Source organism: Tamandua tetradactyla, chromosome 8, assembly GCF_023851605.1.
Source record: "Tamandua tetradactyla isolate mTamTet1 chromosome 8, mTamTet1.pri, whole genome shotgun sequence".
In the NCBI taxonomy this organism is placed as follows: domain Eukaryota; kingdom Metazoa; phylum Chordata; class Mammalia; order Pilosa; family Myrmecophagidae; genus Tamandua; species Tamandua tetradactyla.
The window spans coordinates 44,130,598-44,144,696 of record NC_135334.1 but is presented as its reverse complement, the minus strand read 5'-3'; the positions used below and the strand labels follow the sequence as shown (position 1 = coordinate 44,144,696).

General features: G+C 34.2%; 1 long non-coding RNA gene across 1 annotated transcript in view; it reads right to left on the bottom strand.

Annotated features, from left to right (window-relative positions):
- LOC143643366 (uncharacterized) overlaps positions 1–11,822 on the bottom strand; it is an 81,263-nt gene extending 69,441 nt beyond the window's left edge. Inside the window, exon 1 of the long non-coding RNA XR_013156237.1 lies at positions 11,693–11,822. This is a non-coding gene — a long non-coding RNA (uncharacterized LOC143643366). The remainder of the gene's footprint in view (positions 1–11,692) is intronic.
- Between the last annotated feature and the right edge of the window lie 2,277 nt (positions 11,823–14,099).

The following is a 14,099-nucleotide window of genomic DNA, read 5'->3' as shown; positions in this document are numbered from 1 at the left end:
ACCAACATAGAGCCTTCAGTTTTAATGTCCGTATAGGGAATGGAACATAAACACAAAGTGAAGAGAAGAAATTGAAATTCCTGCAATGACCAAGATTTTTATTATGTTTCACCAACAAATCAAAGTGTTTGGAAAAAAATACTCTCCAAAAATACAATGTATTTTTAAATATAACAATAGGTCCTCTCAATATAAAATAAAATTACACACACGTTTGTGTGTTAAGCATAATTAAGTGCATAATAGAATGGGTTGAGCACAAGTTTAAACATAGTTGAAGAGAAAATTAAGTGAAATATATAGAAATAGCTATAAAATAGAAATGAATGATTCAGAATGCAACATTAAAGAAGAGATAGGAAATATGAAAGAAATATTAAGAAACATAGAGGATAGATTGAAAAATTGTAAAATATTCTAATTCCTAAGTAGCCAAAAGAAATAATAGTAAAATGTGAAAGAGGCAATGTTTGAGATTTTCCAGAAAAGAAGAAAGATATGGCAATTCAGATTCAAGAATTCTGATAAATTCTAAAGCAGAATATTAAGATAAATAAGTGCATACTAGAAGTAATTTAATCTACAGAATGGCAAATAAAAAGTTCTTAAAGATGTTACATATTAACTCACAAATAAATAAAGATTAGATTGATAAGATACTTCCTTATTTCAATAACTGAAACTAGAAAAGAGTAGAATAATATCTTCAAAATGTTGAAAGTATAACAATAAAGGGCCTTTTACAATATGCATTTGAGAAGGAGAGAAAGGAAGAAGGTGTGGGATTTCAGAAGAAACGGTGAGACATTGATATAAATGTGCTTAAATCTAAACAAACAATAGCAAATGGTTAACTTGGAGGTGTCAATAAATTAAACTAGGAATATTGGCAAATAACATGCAAGATGGAAACGGAGTGATTTCATCCAGATTTATGGTCACTTTATTGATTTGGTATAGATAAACTTTAACATTTGTTAATACTAAAAGAATACAAATAAAATGTATCAATATTAAATCAATAAAAGAAAGAGAAGGAAGAAAATTAAAAAAATAAGAAATAATCATACAGAAATCAAAGCATAGAGAGCACAAAATGTGATGGTAAAAAAAGATGTAATTACATAAAATAACCAGCCAACCCAGAGTGGAGACATCAATTTAGCTGTTTGAAGTAAAATTAGACACTTTAATAAAGTTATATAATTGCAGAATTACATAGAATTTTAAAGATGATAAGTGTAATGGATAAAATGATGACATATGAATAGATTTTGGAATGCTGGTGTGAGTGAAGCATTGCAGTATTGGAGAGAGTGGTCTGGTTATGTCTCACTGTGACCGTGGCATTTGAGGAAACACTACAGAGATAGACATGAAAGTATTTGTGGTTAAGAGCATTTGAAATAGAGGAAACAGCTACAAGTAGAACCTAGGGCAGGCATGTGCTGGTGCACACAAGGTGGTCCCTGTGGCTGATGTTGCAAGAATAATGGGAGAACAACGGGAAACAAATTCAAATAGTTAATTGAGGGCCATGTTAAGAGCTTGGGATTTAAGAGTAAATCTGATAGACCTGTGGCAGGGGACATTATAACAAAGAGGTGCAATGCATAATTTGACAAAATTTTAAAAGGATGCCCATGATGTTTTGGGAACAAATTGTACAGGCATAATGGCCAAAGCACAGAACTCAACTAGAAGGTTTTAAAAAATAATCCAGGAACCCAGGAGGAGGGATGATAAGGGATACCATACTCTGTATGATTGAAATAAAGAAAAACTAAAAAAAAAAAAAAAAAAAAAAAAATCCAGGAGAAAGAGGATGGAAGATAAAATAGTAGAAAAAGGGTGAGAAGTGGTTGGATTTGGGGTATATTTCAGAAGGAGAACCTGCAGGGCTTCCTGATAGATTTGAAATAGAGAGAAGTAGAGCTGTCAGACATGATTGACTTTTTTTAACATGGGAACTAAGAGGATGGAATTGCTGTCAACTGAGATAGGAAAATTAGAGGTGGAATAGGTTTAAAACAAGGATTGGAATGTTAGTGATCTCTATTAAACTTTCAAATGCAGGAGTTGCATAGACAGATACATAAGTCTAGAGGTTAAGAGATCTGGGCTGGAGAGACAAATGTGAAGTTGTGGTACACACTTGTGTTTTAAAAAACGTGAGACTAAGTCCCAAGGGAGCAAATACAGAGAAATGTAGAGGACCACCGAGACCGCATATTAGCAAAGGAGGCTGAGACTTGGCAACTGGTAAGAGGAGGGAGGGGAAAGAAATGTTAGGGTTTGAGAAGCTTGGGAAAGGTATGAGCTTTCGCTCTAGGAGAATGGAAGGGTGAATGGATTGGGAATGTGTAGCCTGGTGGCTGTTGAGATTACCTGTCATGAACATAAAATGAGACATAGCGCCATGGTTTTTCCCCAAGCTTAATGAAAAAAATGGGCAGAGAAATAGATTGGTTTAAAATGTGGAAACATATATCTGCAGAAGTAAACAAGAAAGAACAGCAAATTATATATTTTAAGGACAGTAAAGAGGTCAGAGGTTTTCTTTTCCTCCTAAGATAAAGTAATATATACCAAAATACTGTCAAAACTAGTATTTGTTTTGGTTGTAAGAACAGACCATCAGACTGACAAGCAACCATAGAAAATTCTGAAATAAACTCTGTGATGTATGAGAGCACATTCTGTAAAAATGTAGAATTCCAGATCAGTAATGAAGCAATTAGTAAGTAATTAATGTTGTAACACAGAGATGAAAAAAATCATAGAGCTCTTTCTCACAATATGTATCCTTAAAAATTCTGGGCAAATTTGAAGAGTAAAATATGAGTAATAAAATTATTTTTAAGCTAACAGAAATAAAAGTTATTTATGAACAAAAAAGGTTTTTACCAGCAGGAAAAGAAAGCATAATCAGACATAATGAAAGATTTTGAATAAACGTTTAAAAAATCACAAATAAAACTTGCCCCATACATGCCTCAGACAACATGCTAACATTCTTAATGTACAGAAAGACACGTCTGCAAAGCATGAGAACCATTGGAAAGTGGACTACGTATATAAATGTGAATTAATAAAAGAAACAGCCCTATTGTGTTATTGTTTAGGATTATGGGTGAGCGTGCACAGCAGAACCCCAGAAGAATTGTGGCTTAAATATAATAGTTTATTTTATTTATGAAAAGAGATTGTAGATGAAAGCAGTGCTGAATTGGCATGATGCTTTGTTTTTAAATAATCCTCAGACGTCTTTTGCTCCACTATATGACATTCCTCCTCAGGGTAAACCCTGGTCCTAGTCGTGAGGCCCCTGCAGTTAGGTGTCCCAGCCACATTTGGTCAGCAGGAAAGAGAAGGGCCTGAGGAGAATGGCCACGCATGTGCCAGTTGTTTTTATTGAGATCTCTGCTGGCATCTAATTTCTGTGAACATATTCACATTACCACACCTAGTGCAAAAAAAGGACAACAAATAAAGTCTCTCTTATGGTTGGTCCTTTTCCCAGCTAAGATTTTGAACAGATGTAGGTTCTGCCACGATGTTTCTAGTACTTTAAGGAAAATAATATGAAACCTGGCTATTAATCACAGTCCTGAAAATCAAGGCAGCATCACATTTACCTCCTCTACAAACCACAACTCCCAAAATTAAATTCCCACCATGAGCAAGCATCTTGTGAATAGGACAATTCTATATACTGCCTGTGGGTATTGCAACATGCACACATTTTTCCCAGAAGGATATCTGGTAATATGCATAAAGAAAATTGAAAATATTTAAAACAAATGAACCAGAAATTCCACTTTAAGAGTTTATTCTACAGAAATAATCAGATATGGCTACAAAAATAAATATATATTAGTAAGATGAAGCTAATTGTCTTTGCAAAAATTGGACTAAGTGTTCAATAACAGAAGAATGGTTTCACAAAATATTATAGCCTATTAAGTTATTGCAAATCTTGTTTTAAAAACTGTGTAAGATGTTTCTGCTAAAGGTTTACATGAAAAGCAGTATATAAAACACAATAAACTATTCCATTCCAACTCAGAACACACCTAAAGACATTCACAAAAGCACCCTTCAAGAATGTATGAAAAGTCTTAACACAAACCTGGTAAAAATCCTGGAAAAAAAATGTACGTACATTTTTTAAAATTTATTTTTCATGTAATTTCTTCATATCATAAAATAAACTAAACATGTTTACATTTACATGTTTGAACTGTTACTGTATTACCTATATAAATACAATAAAATTTTCTAAGAACATATATAAACACCTAAGAATCCTATCTTTACGCATGTAACATCACGCAGATATCTTACTTTGGCAAACCCTACCTATTTGTCAAGCCCCCAGCGATACCACATTCTGAGGTGATAGTAATTTTCCTTTATTTACACAATTTTCTCTTTTTGTTTTCTCAGCAATCACCTTTATGTGGTTGTAAAAGCCAGGGGTCTCTCAAATAGTAAGCAGTAAATCTGGAGACTCCTTAAAGGTAGATAAAAAGCAAGATACTCAGCCTGAGTTGTTCTCAAATGTGCTTTTCCCCTTTGAAGAACGTCTCATAAGAAAGCAAATTATTTAGAAGCCTGGAAAGCTTAGACTATATATTTTCAAATTCAATGTCTATATTTGGAACAATATTTTTGCATTTCAGATCATTTGAAACAAAATCCTCACTATATTAAAAGAAAATAGTGCTTAGAAGTGATGCCAAAATATCTGAGAAAAGTTACTTTTATTTACCATTTCTCAAACTTTCCATAAAATGCCAAAAAAACCCCCAACTTTCCATAAAATGCAAACTTAAAATTAATTGCATTTTAGGAATGCTAAGGATATTTACTTTAGTTAATTAATTTGACACAAATCCTAAAATATAGGACTTGCAGTATCTTTGTATATATGCTAATTGTGAAAACTGAATGATAACATTTGTATTAAAATATAAATATAACTATAACAGTTTCTCTTATAGCTATATAAGAGATACACATATGAAGCCAATCCTGACCAATCTAGTGAACAAAATCTTCCTCACACAAGCATGCACCTAAGCACATGTATGCACACCCCTGCAATTGATGGGACATGGGAAGGAAAAGATAGAGGAGGAAGGAGGGAGAAAATGACAGGCATCATGGAAACAAATCGGGATTATTTCTTGAGAGTAATTTCTAACTACTGAAATATCTCATATAAATTGTCTTCCCCACACATGAAATTAATACCTTAGTTTATTTCAATAGACAGTATGGGATTACAGAAATAGACCTGGGCTCAAATAATGTCTTTAAAACCTAACAACATTCCAACATTGGCAAAGCTCGTGAAGATGTATGAACATTGGTTTCTTAACTTGTAATACTGAGTTTATTTATGTATTGGTGTTGAATAAATGTTATTTTTTCTGTCAAGTTCCCCCTCTACTTCCAGGAGTGATTTACTCATTTTTTTTCATTCTTGGATTTATAAATTCTTTCTTTTGGAAAAAAATTGTCATTGTTCTGTCTTTGCTGTTAGTTCTATTCCAAGATTTCACTGCTATTGTTGACCATTTACTTGTTATTAACAGTTTCTCATCATCATCTTCTGAACTCTTACATAAATGCAGTCCTTTAGGTTCTGACTTACTATATCCTCTGTCCTCATCCTTTGCCTCACCTTCAGAGATGACAGAACTTCAGACATTTCTGATTTCCTGCTAATTTATGTAACATGTTGTTATTATGAGTTTATCATATTAAACAAACTTCATCATTCTCTATCCTCAATAAGCTCCTTCCTACAGCTTGTCTTTTGTTGTTGTTATCGCTGGTAATACCATTATATGTATTTTTTAAATAGCCAGACTTAAAACATTAGGGTTAACTTTGTGTTATCTCTGTTTGTTTTCCACTATTTTTTCTAATTCAAGTGTTTATGACCTAGAAATTTCTGCTCTTTCCTTTTTGTCCTCTATTTCTTCGAGGGGAGGGGTTAGGGTTTGGAATTTTTTTAAGAAGTTGTGGATTTACAGAAAAGTCATAAAATATCCCACACACATACACATATACAGCTTTCTGTATTATTAACAATTTGCATCAATGAGGCAGCTTTGTTAAATTGATGAAACAGTATTCTTATAATTATACTATTGGCTAGACCATCGTTTACATTAGGGATCACTGTTTTTATTATATAATCCTATGCTTTGTTTTGTTTTTAATTTTTACTGTAGTTACATAAATACCAGCTAAAACTTCCCCTTTTAACCACATTCAAATATATAATTCAGCGGCATTAATTACATTCATGATGTCATGCTTTACAAAAATTTTCCATCATCCATTACAAAAATTTTTCTGTCACCATAAACAGAAGCTCTGTATCAATTAAGCATTGTCTCCCCCATTCCCCATCCCCATTCTTGTCCCTGATAACTTGTACTTTGGTTTCCTCATCCTCTATTTTATAAGCATTAAACCATTATTTAAATTCATAATCATGACTTTTTTTTTTTTTTTTTTACCCTGTGGCCCTGGAGATTTTAGTTTTCTGTGGGTTGGTGTGTGCTGTCTTGGTCTGATTGTTGACTCTTCACAGACAATCGTATTGCCTTCCACTTTGGATCTGATATTGACCTCCTAGATTTGACAATTAGGTCTTTGGTTTCACCTCAGTTATCAGTGCATAAATTCCATGCCTCACTTTTATGTCCCTTTTATAGCTAGAACTTTTGAGAATAAAACATAAATATTCTTATACTTTGTAGGTCATCCTGGGTAATCTTTTCATCTCCTGTCACACTTTCTCCCTAAATGATGTCAGAATATTATTTTCCCATTAAAATAATAATATAATGGATAACAAGTTTGAAATTGAAAATGCAAACTTGTTGAACATATCTAGAAATTGTTTTAAAAGGATCATATTTCAACATCTTTTTCATTCATTCACACCCTAAGTAAATGTGAACTACCTACTGCATTGGTCCAAACACCATCTTGTCAGAATCATTTTACAAGAAAACTTTTCTAAAATCTACATTAATTTACTAAATCCTAAAGATACATTAAAATCTATGAATATATACCAAATATTTAAAGTGTCACTAAAGCTTTAAAAAATAGGATATTCAAATCTTCAATTTTTAAAGCAATTTTTTATACCCACAGGTACATAGATATACATGAACATACAAAATACTTATCAGAAAATCTAAGAACTTTTATATAAAACAAGATGAGATATTTAAATTTTTTCTCAATAAACAGTATTATTTATAGATGGGAGAAAGATGTAGGTAACATTTTTTGACGATGTTTATAACCTAGAGACATTCATATCCTTGTGAGAGATTTATATACAAGTGTAAATCTTCTCAGGCAAAAATCTCTAGCACCAGGCTACTCGCTGGAGAGCAACTGCTTAAGGTGAGAAGCATTCATCTTTAAGGCTCTCTTTCACAGAACCAGTGTGAGAAATTTGGTGAAGTTGCGGGGCCCAAAGTTAAAGTAGGAGCACGTGAGTATGCTACTCTTATGATGATTGTCTGCTCTTTTGATGATGGTCTATCTTTGTTGAATTTTCACTTCTCAATCATTAAACATCCTCTGCAATATGAAGGAGAGGCTATGCAGAAACTTACATTTCTGAGAATACCATATCATTAATAAATTAACAAGTTCTTATGAAGAAAGGGTTGGCTGTCACCCAGCAAATTACAGTCATCTTTCATTAAATTATGCTATATCAAATGTTCTAAAAACTTAACATGCATCAGAACCACTAAGAATCACAGATTTGCTAGGGTCTGCTCTCAGAGTTTCAAATTCAGTGTATCCGGAAGTGGAATCTACAGTTTAACAAACTTCCAAATAATGATGATGTGGCTGGTTCAGAGTCTAGTCTGAGAACTCTTGTTTCCCATTATGAATATTTTCAAGATTTTGGTGGTTTACAACAAATGTTCGTTACACGCGCATTTGCATGTTGGATGTTTTGACTCTGCTTTAGTTATAATTTATGTTCAGGTCTGTTTCACTTGTTTTCTTATTCTGGGGCCCAAGATGAAGAGCCAGCCCCTACCTGCAAAGTGTTCTCATTTGGAGGATGAAAACATAGAAAAGATGAAGACAACCATAGAAACCATTTAAAGCTAAAATCACGTTCTCTTTTTTTATTGTTATATCCTTGCCTGACTTTTAAAAAATATTTTTGTTGAGAAATCTTCACACACATATAGTCCACAATAGTATGCAATCAGTGGTTCACAATATCATCCCATAGTTGTGTATTCACCCCATGATCATTTTTAGAACATTTGCATCACTCCAGAAAAAGAAATAAAAAGAAAAAAGAAAAATTCATACATCCCATGCACCTTACCCTCCTCAATGACCACTAGTATTTCAATCTACCTGATTTTCACACTTTATCCCCCCTAGTATTTACTTATTTTTTATGCTTATTTTTTCACTCATCTGCCCATACCCTGGATAAAAGGAGCATCTGACACAAGGTTTTCACAATCACACAGTCACATTGTAAAAGCTATGTCATTATACAGTCATCTTCACGAATCAAGGCTACTGGAACACAGCTCAACAGTCTCAGGTACTTCCCTCCAGCCACTCCATTATACCATAAACTAAAAAGGCATTTCTATAAAATGTACAAGAATAACCTCCAGGATAACTTCTCGACTTTTTTGAAATCTTTCAGCCAGTGAAACTCTATTGTGCCTCGTTTCTCCCTTCTCCTTTTTGGTCACAAAGCCTTTCTCGATTCCATGCCAGGTTCTGGCATATCCTGGGAGTTCTGTCCCAAGTTACCAGGGAAATTTACACCCTTTGGGAGTCCTATCGCATATAGTGGAGAGAGCAGTGAGTTCACCTGTCAAGTTGACTTACAGAGAGAGGCTACCTCTGAGCAACAAAAGAGGTTCTCTGGGGTGACTCTTAGGCATAATTATAAGTAGGCTTAGCTTCTCCTTTGCAGGATAAGTTCTATAGGGGCAATCCCCAATATGGAGGGCTCAGCCTATGAAATTTGTTGTCCCCACTGCTTGTGAGAATATCAGGAATTCCATGAATGATGAAATTGAAAATTTTCTCATTTCTCCCCAGGCCCCCAAGGGGACTTTGCAAATACTTTTTTATTCACTACCCAAATTACTCTGGGATGTATCAGGGCATCACACTAACCTGTACAAACAAAATAGATCTCATGCTGTTCTCAAGATTCCATGTACTTCAACTAAACTGACTATACAAGTTAAATTAGGTACTGCGCTACCCAAATATAAATTTTGCACCAAGTAAGCATCTTTCCCTTTGGTCTTTAACAGAAGTTGAAGTTTCAAAACATGGACCATGTCATCCTTTACCCTGTATTCTGATATGCCTTAGTCCTGTTCAGATCAGCTTCATTCATATCTTTAGTCAAAGTCCAATCACTTTTTGAACTTTTTTTAACAGTTAATGTCACATTCTCTTATAACTCAGTGTTAATAAGCATTTTTCATGACCAAACCTAACCAAAAGTCAGCATTAACAGAGTTGAGTATATGTTTGTTCCCTCAGATGCAAGCTCACGTCACCTGACAAAGGGCAGGTGTGTATAATTCTATTACAGGAAAAGAATAAATAGGTAGGGATTATGATCCAATCATTGTCAACCAGCTATTCTTAGTCCTCTACATTAGTATGAAATTGGTGTAAATGAAGGCGTGTCATTGATACCTCTAAAAAGCATCAATGCCAAGTTTCTCTAAGTATAGAATTTAGAGCATAGTAAGAGCAGAATGTCTTCCATTCATAAAGCAATATTCAAGTTGACATATTAAAATTAAAACAGTAAAATAATTTATCTACTGTAAGAGATGTATAAGCTTTGTACAATGACATTGTTTTTTTTTTGTTGTTGTTTCTTTGCCTCCTTCCCTCCTAACCAAATACAATAATAAGGACAGATATGGCTAAAATTGCAGAAGTCAAAATATTATCTTCAGTTATTGACTTGGAGGTACAACTAAGACTTGCCTTTTCATGATTTAAGAGTTTTTTATTTATACCTATTACAAGAAAAATTAGAGATGATATTTAAATTTCTATCTCAGAGATGTGTCTGCTTTGCATGCAGTTTAATATAAGGTTTATATTCCTGACACTTGTGAATAATTTCAACAGTTCATTTTGTCTTCTTTCTCATAAATAAACATTAGACTCTTGCTTTTCAAATATACACACAATGTCTGTACAGATATACTTTTTATAAATTATCAGAAACATGAACGCCTAGCTAAATCTAATCTACCTAGCAATGCTATCAATTAGCAAAATGCATTGAATAGGAAGATCCATTCAATTCCTATTTGCTGGTACAAATTCAATACGTCTTCAGGCCTTAATAAAGATGTCCTGCCAATGTTTTTTTCCTCCCAGTGGAAAATAACAATATTTTTAAAATACAAAAGGAGGAAAGCTGCTTTAATAAAGTAATCCCAAGAGAACTGGATAAATATATATTGTGTTTAGTTGATATTCAGTCAAACTCAAGTAATATTTCCACTCCCCAATCTTTTATTTAATTTCTCCCTGACCCTTACTTGCACTATACTATATATTTCATTTCAAACTCAGTGAAATAAATAAGTCAAATTCTCTTAGCCCATGAATTTCATGGCTATTCTTTTCTACCAGTAAATCTTATCTTTTAGTTTTACTTGTCACATCAAGGCCATAAGCTGGAACTAGGAAACATGGCTCTGCCCCTTCTCAGGATCATCAGCAATCTTTCATCCACTCTTAGATATGAATTATCAAGGTGGCTTTTGTGCAAAAAGAAAACTATCTCAAACATAGTATTGTAAAGTGCTAGAAGAATTGAATTCTCCTTATAACAAATACAGGGTTGTTTTCTTCCTTTCAAGTGAACTCCAGTGGCAGTGAGAATAGCCATTTGATGCAAAATGGGAAGCTGTCATCACAATTTAGGGTCAAATAGAAAAAAAGAACCCTGTACACCTCATACCATAATAGAGATGAAGACCAACCCAGATCAAGTGCCTTGGATTCAAGTGCGCTGAAGTGGCATCATGAGTATTTATGACATCTGGACCGGTACAATTTCCATAGACTCCCAGGGTTAGAGATGGGAAGGCATCTCTGATACATCATGCTATCCACTGTACAATACTGTACTTCACATAGCAAGTAGACAGATGGACATTCTGCCTATAATATTTGATTTTAAATGATCTACTTCAGGATTAACATCTGTTCTTTTTCAGGTTTTAAAACTTATTTGCGTATTTCTTTAACAAATTATGCATTAAAATAATGAAAATCATTTGAACAAACAAACGGCACTCTGATTAAACTGCATTTTACCGTTGGAGGATACCCTGGACCTGTGTTCATTTTCACTCTAGATTCACTATTTATTTCTGCAACACCAGTCAAGTTCTTTTCCTTCCCTGCCAGCCAGAAGAGAAGCAGATGGGAGAAACAGGCATGGCCTCCCTTGTAAGTAGTTCTTGATTCTTTGATGTGAAAAGGGGGCAGCACCGTTATTTAAACTTGAACCAACCTCTTTGCATCTTCCTAGGATAACAGCCAAACGAAGTAAAATAAGACGGTTATGCCTATGGAATACACAGTGCATACTGGCAGTGCGTACCTCATTATGACTCGCCTGCTTGCTTCTGCTGTTCGCTTGTTTCTTTTGAAGGCAGTTGGTTTCTCTTGCCTTTCTGCGTTTCGGCTTACAGATTTCTCCATTTCAGCCAAATCGGGTTTGTTGTTGTGGAGGAAGCCGAACCAGGCGCGCGTGAAGCCAGATCTGCGCAGCGGCCGCCTTGGAGTTGCATTTCATTTTTTTTATCTGAATATTTTAAACTCACAATTCAGCATTTTGCTATGTAGTAGTTGCCAACTATGCCTTTTTCACAGTTATATAAAGTCCGTCCTGCCAGTCTTCTACATGAAATGTTGAATATTAAATTCAATGCACTGAAGCAAGCCCACCATCAGAAAAAAAAAACCCTCAAATTCAATAATTTTTCTCTAAGTAACCCGTTGTAATAAATGTAATATATTAGTTTCAATATTAACTATATAAGGGAGGGAAATATATGTTTTTTTTTCCAAATCCTATATGATATATACTTCAAAACTGAAGAATTGAGTTGAAGTATTGAGCCTGTTCAAGTGCAGGTTAACAGAATTCAAAGTCTCTGCTCTCATCGCTCCTGGAAAATCAGATCCTATGCAGTTCAACTTGATGATAAATGATTTAACAGATTCTGTTTGTTCACAGCTGAGGTATACTATCTCAAAAAGAGGAAAATTATATATATTCATATATTGTGAAAGAAAACTAATACATGTTTCCTCTTTAACTTATATTTGACATTCATCGGGTTTGCCTGTGATATGTCATGTGAAGAAAATAAGTAAGATGAATGCTAATGCTATGTGAGAACTGTTAAGTTCTAACCCTGCACAATCAACTAAGTATTCTTCTAAATTCAGTATATGAGTTAATTCGTTTAAACCCACAGCAAATATATGAGGTAGGTACCTACAACTTGAAAAATGGACATACTGAGACACAGAGAAGTTAAGTACTTACCCAGAGTGGCAGAGCAAGTCGTTGCAGAACAGCATTTGAACTCAGGCAGAATTGTTTGGGTGACTACCATTTTTTTCTGTACAGATGTACTGCCTCATTCAAATGAAATGAAATATATTTTAAAAATATGTATACATTCAAGATTCTTATACACTTGTCTACTAACCTTTTCCCTATGGAATAATACACAGATACATAAGTATGTTAACATCTGCTAATCTACAGATCCTTGGTTTTTAAGTAACATAGCCCTTGTTAATCATCTATTGCCAATAATTTGCTATAAAATATAAAATTTTGTTATTCCGTTGGCTGCTATAAAAGAATATGTTACAAAGAAAATGACTCTGAAATGTTATTTTAAGTGCTCTGCTGGTACCCATTAAAAATAAATAACAAACAATTTGCAAGCCTCTTGTCTACATTCACAATCTTGAACGTCAATGTTACCCTACTTACAGTACCACATTTTATTCAGATTTTTCATAAAGTAATTACAGGTGCAAAAGCACAAAAAAGAAATGCATTGAAGTTTGGGTAGCGTACTTATCAGGGCTCTCTGGGGAAACAGGATCAACATAGGTATCTGTAAATTTGAGATTTTATTCCAGTGTTTCATGCAACTGTGAGGTTCCACGAGTCGACATTCTAAAGGGCAGGCCATGAGCTGACAGCTCCGATGAAGGTCCTCCATGAATCCCCCAGGAAACACTGGCTGGCTATAGTGAAGAAAGAGATTCTTTCATCAGACATCTCATTTGAACCCATCAACTGATTAGATTGCTCTTCTCTAACGGTGGGAGATGCTCGCCTTGGCCAACTGCAGATGTAATCAGGCATGGATGCAAACAACTGACTGATGATTTAATAAACCAGCTTTCTGGTTTATTAACCAGTCACAAAATGTCCTTGTAGAAATAGAAAGCCAGTGCTTGCTTGATCAGACAACTGGGCATCTTCACCTGGCCAAGTTGACAAATGAACTTGACCATCACAGGGAGATGGCAAAAAAAATGCCATATTTGGCATTTCTTCTGAGTGATTATCAAAAATATAAAAACTATTTGAAAGTATGGGTATAAAAACAAATGAATCTTGACTAAAATCTGTCAGATGATTAAAGAGCCAATATTTATTATTGGATGTTTAGCATATCCAAGCTAACTTTTTATATGCAGTTTCTCAATTATTCCTCAAAAATTTTACCTTTTTCTCAAACCAAGGCTTAAGAGTTTAAAGAAAGCAAAGCCACAGTAAAGAAGCAGTAAAATCTTGGCTCAGGATATGATTCTGAATCTTCAGGATTTCAGATGTCACTTTGCATCAGAATTCCATATTTGGAGTTATAATGATATGGGGAGGGAGATGCTATTTAAATACTTGTTTGTTCTGGGGTGGCAGTAAATTGCATAAGGTTTGAGTATGCTAATTCTATTTTCTCCCTTCTGGATAG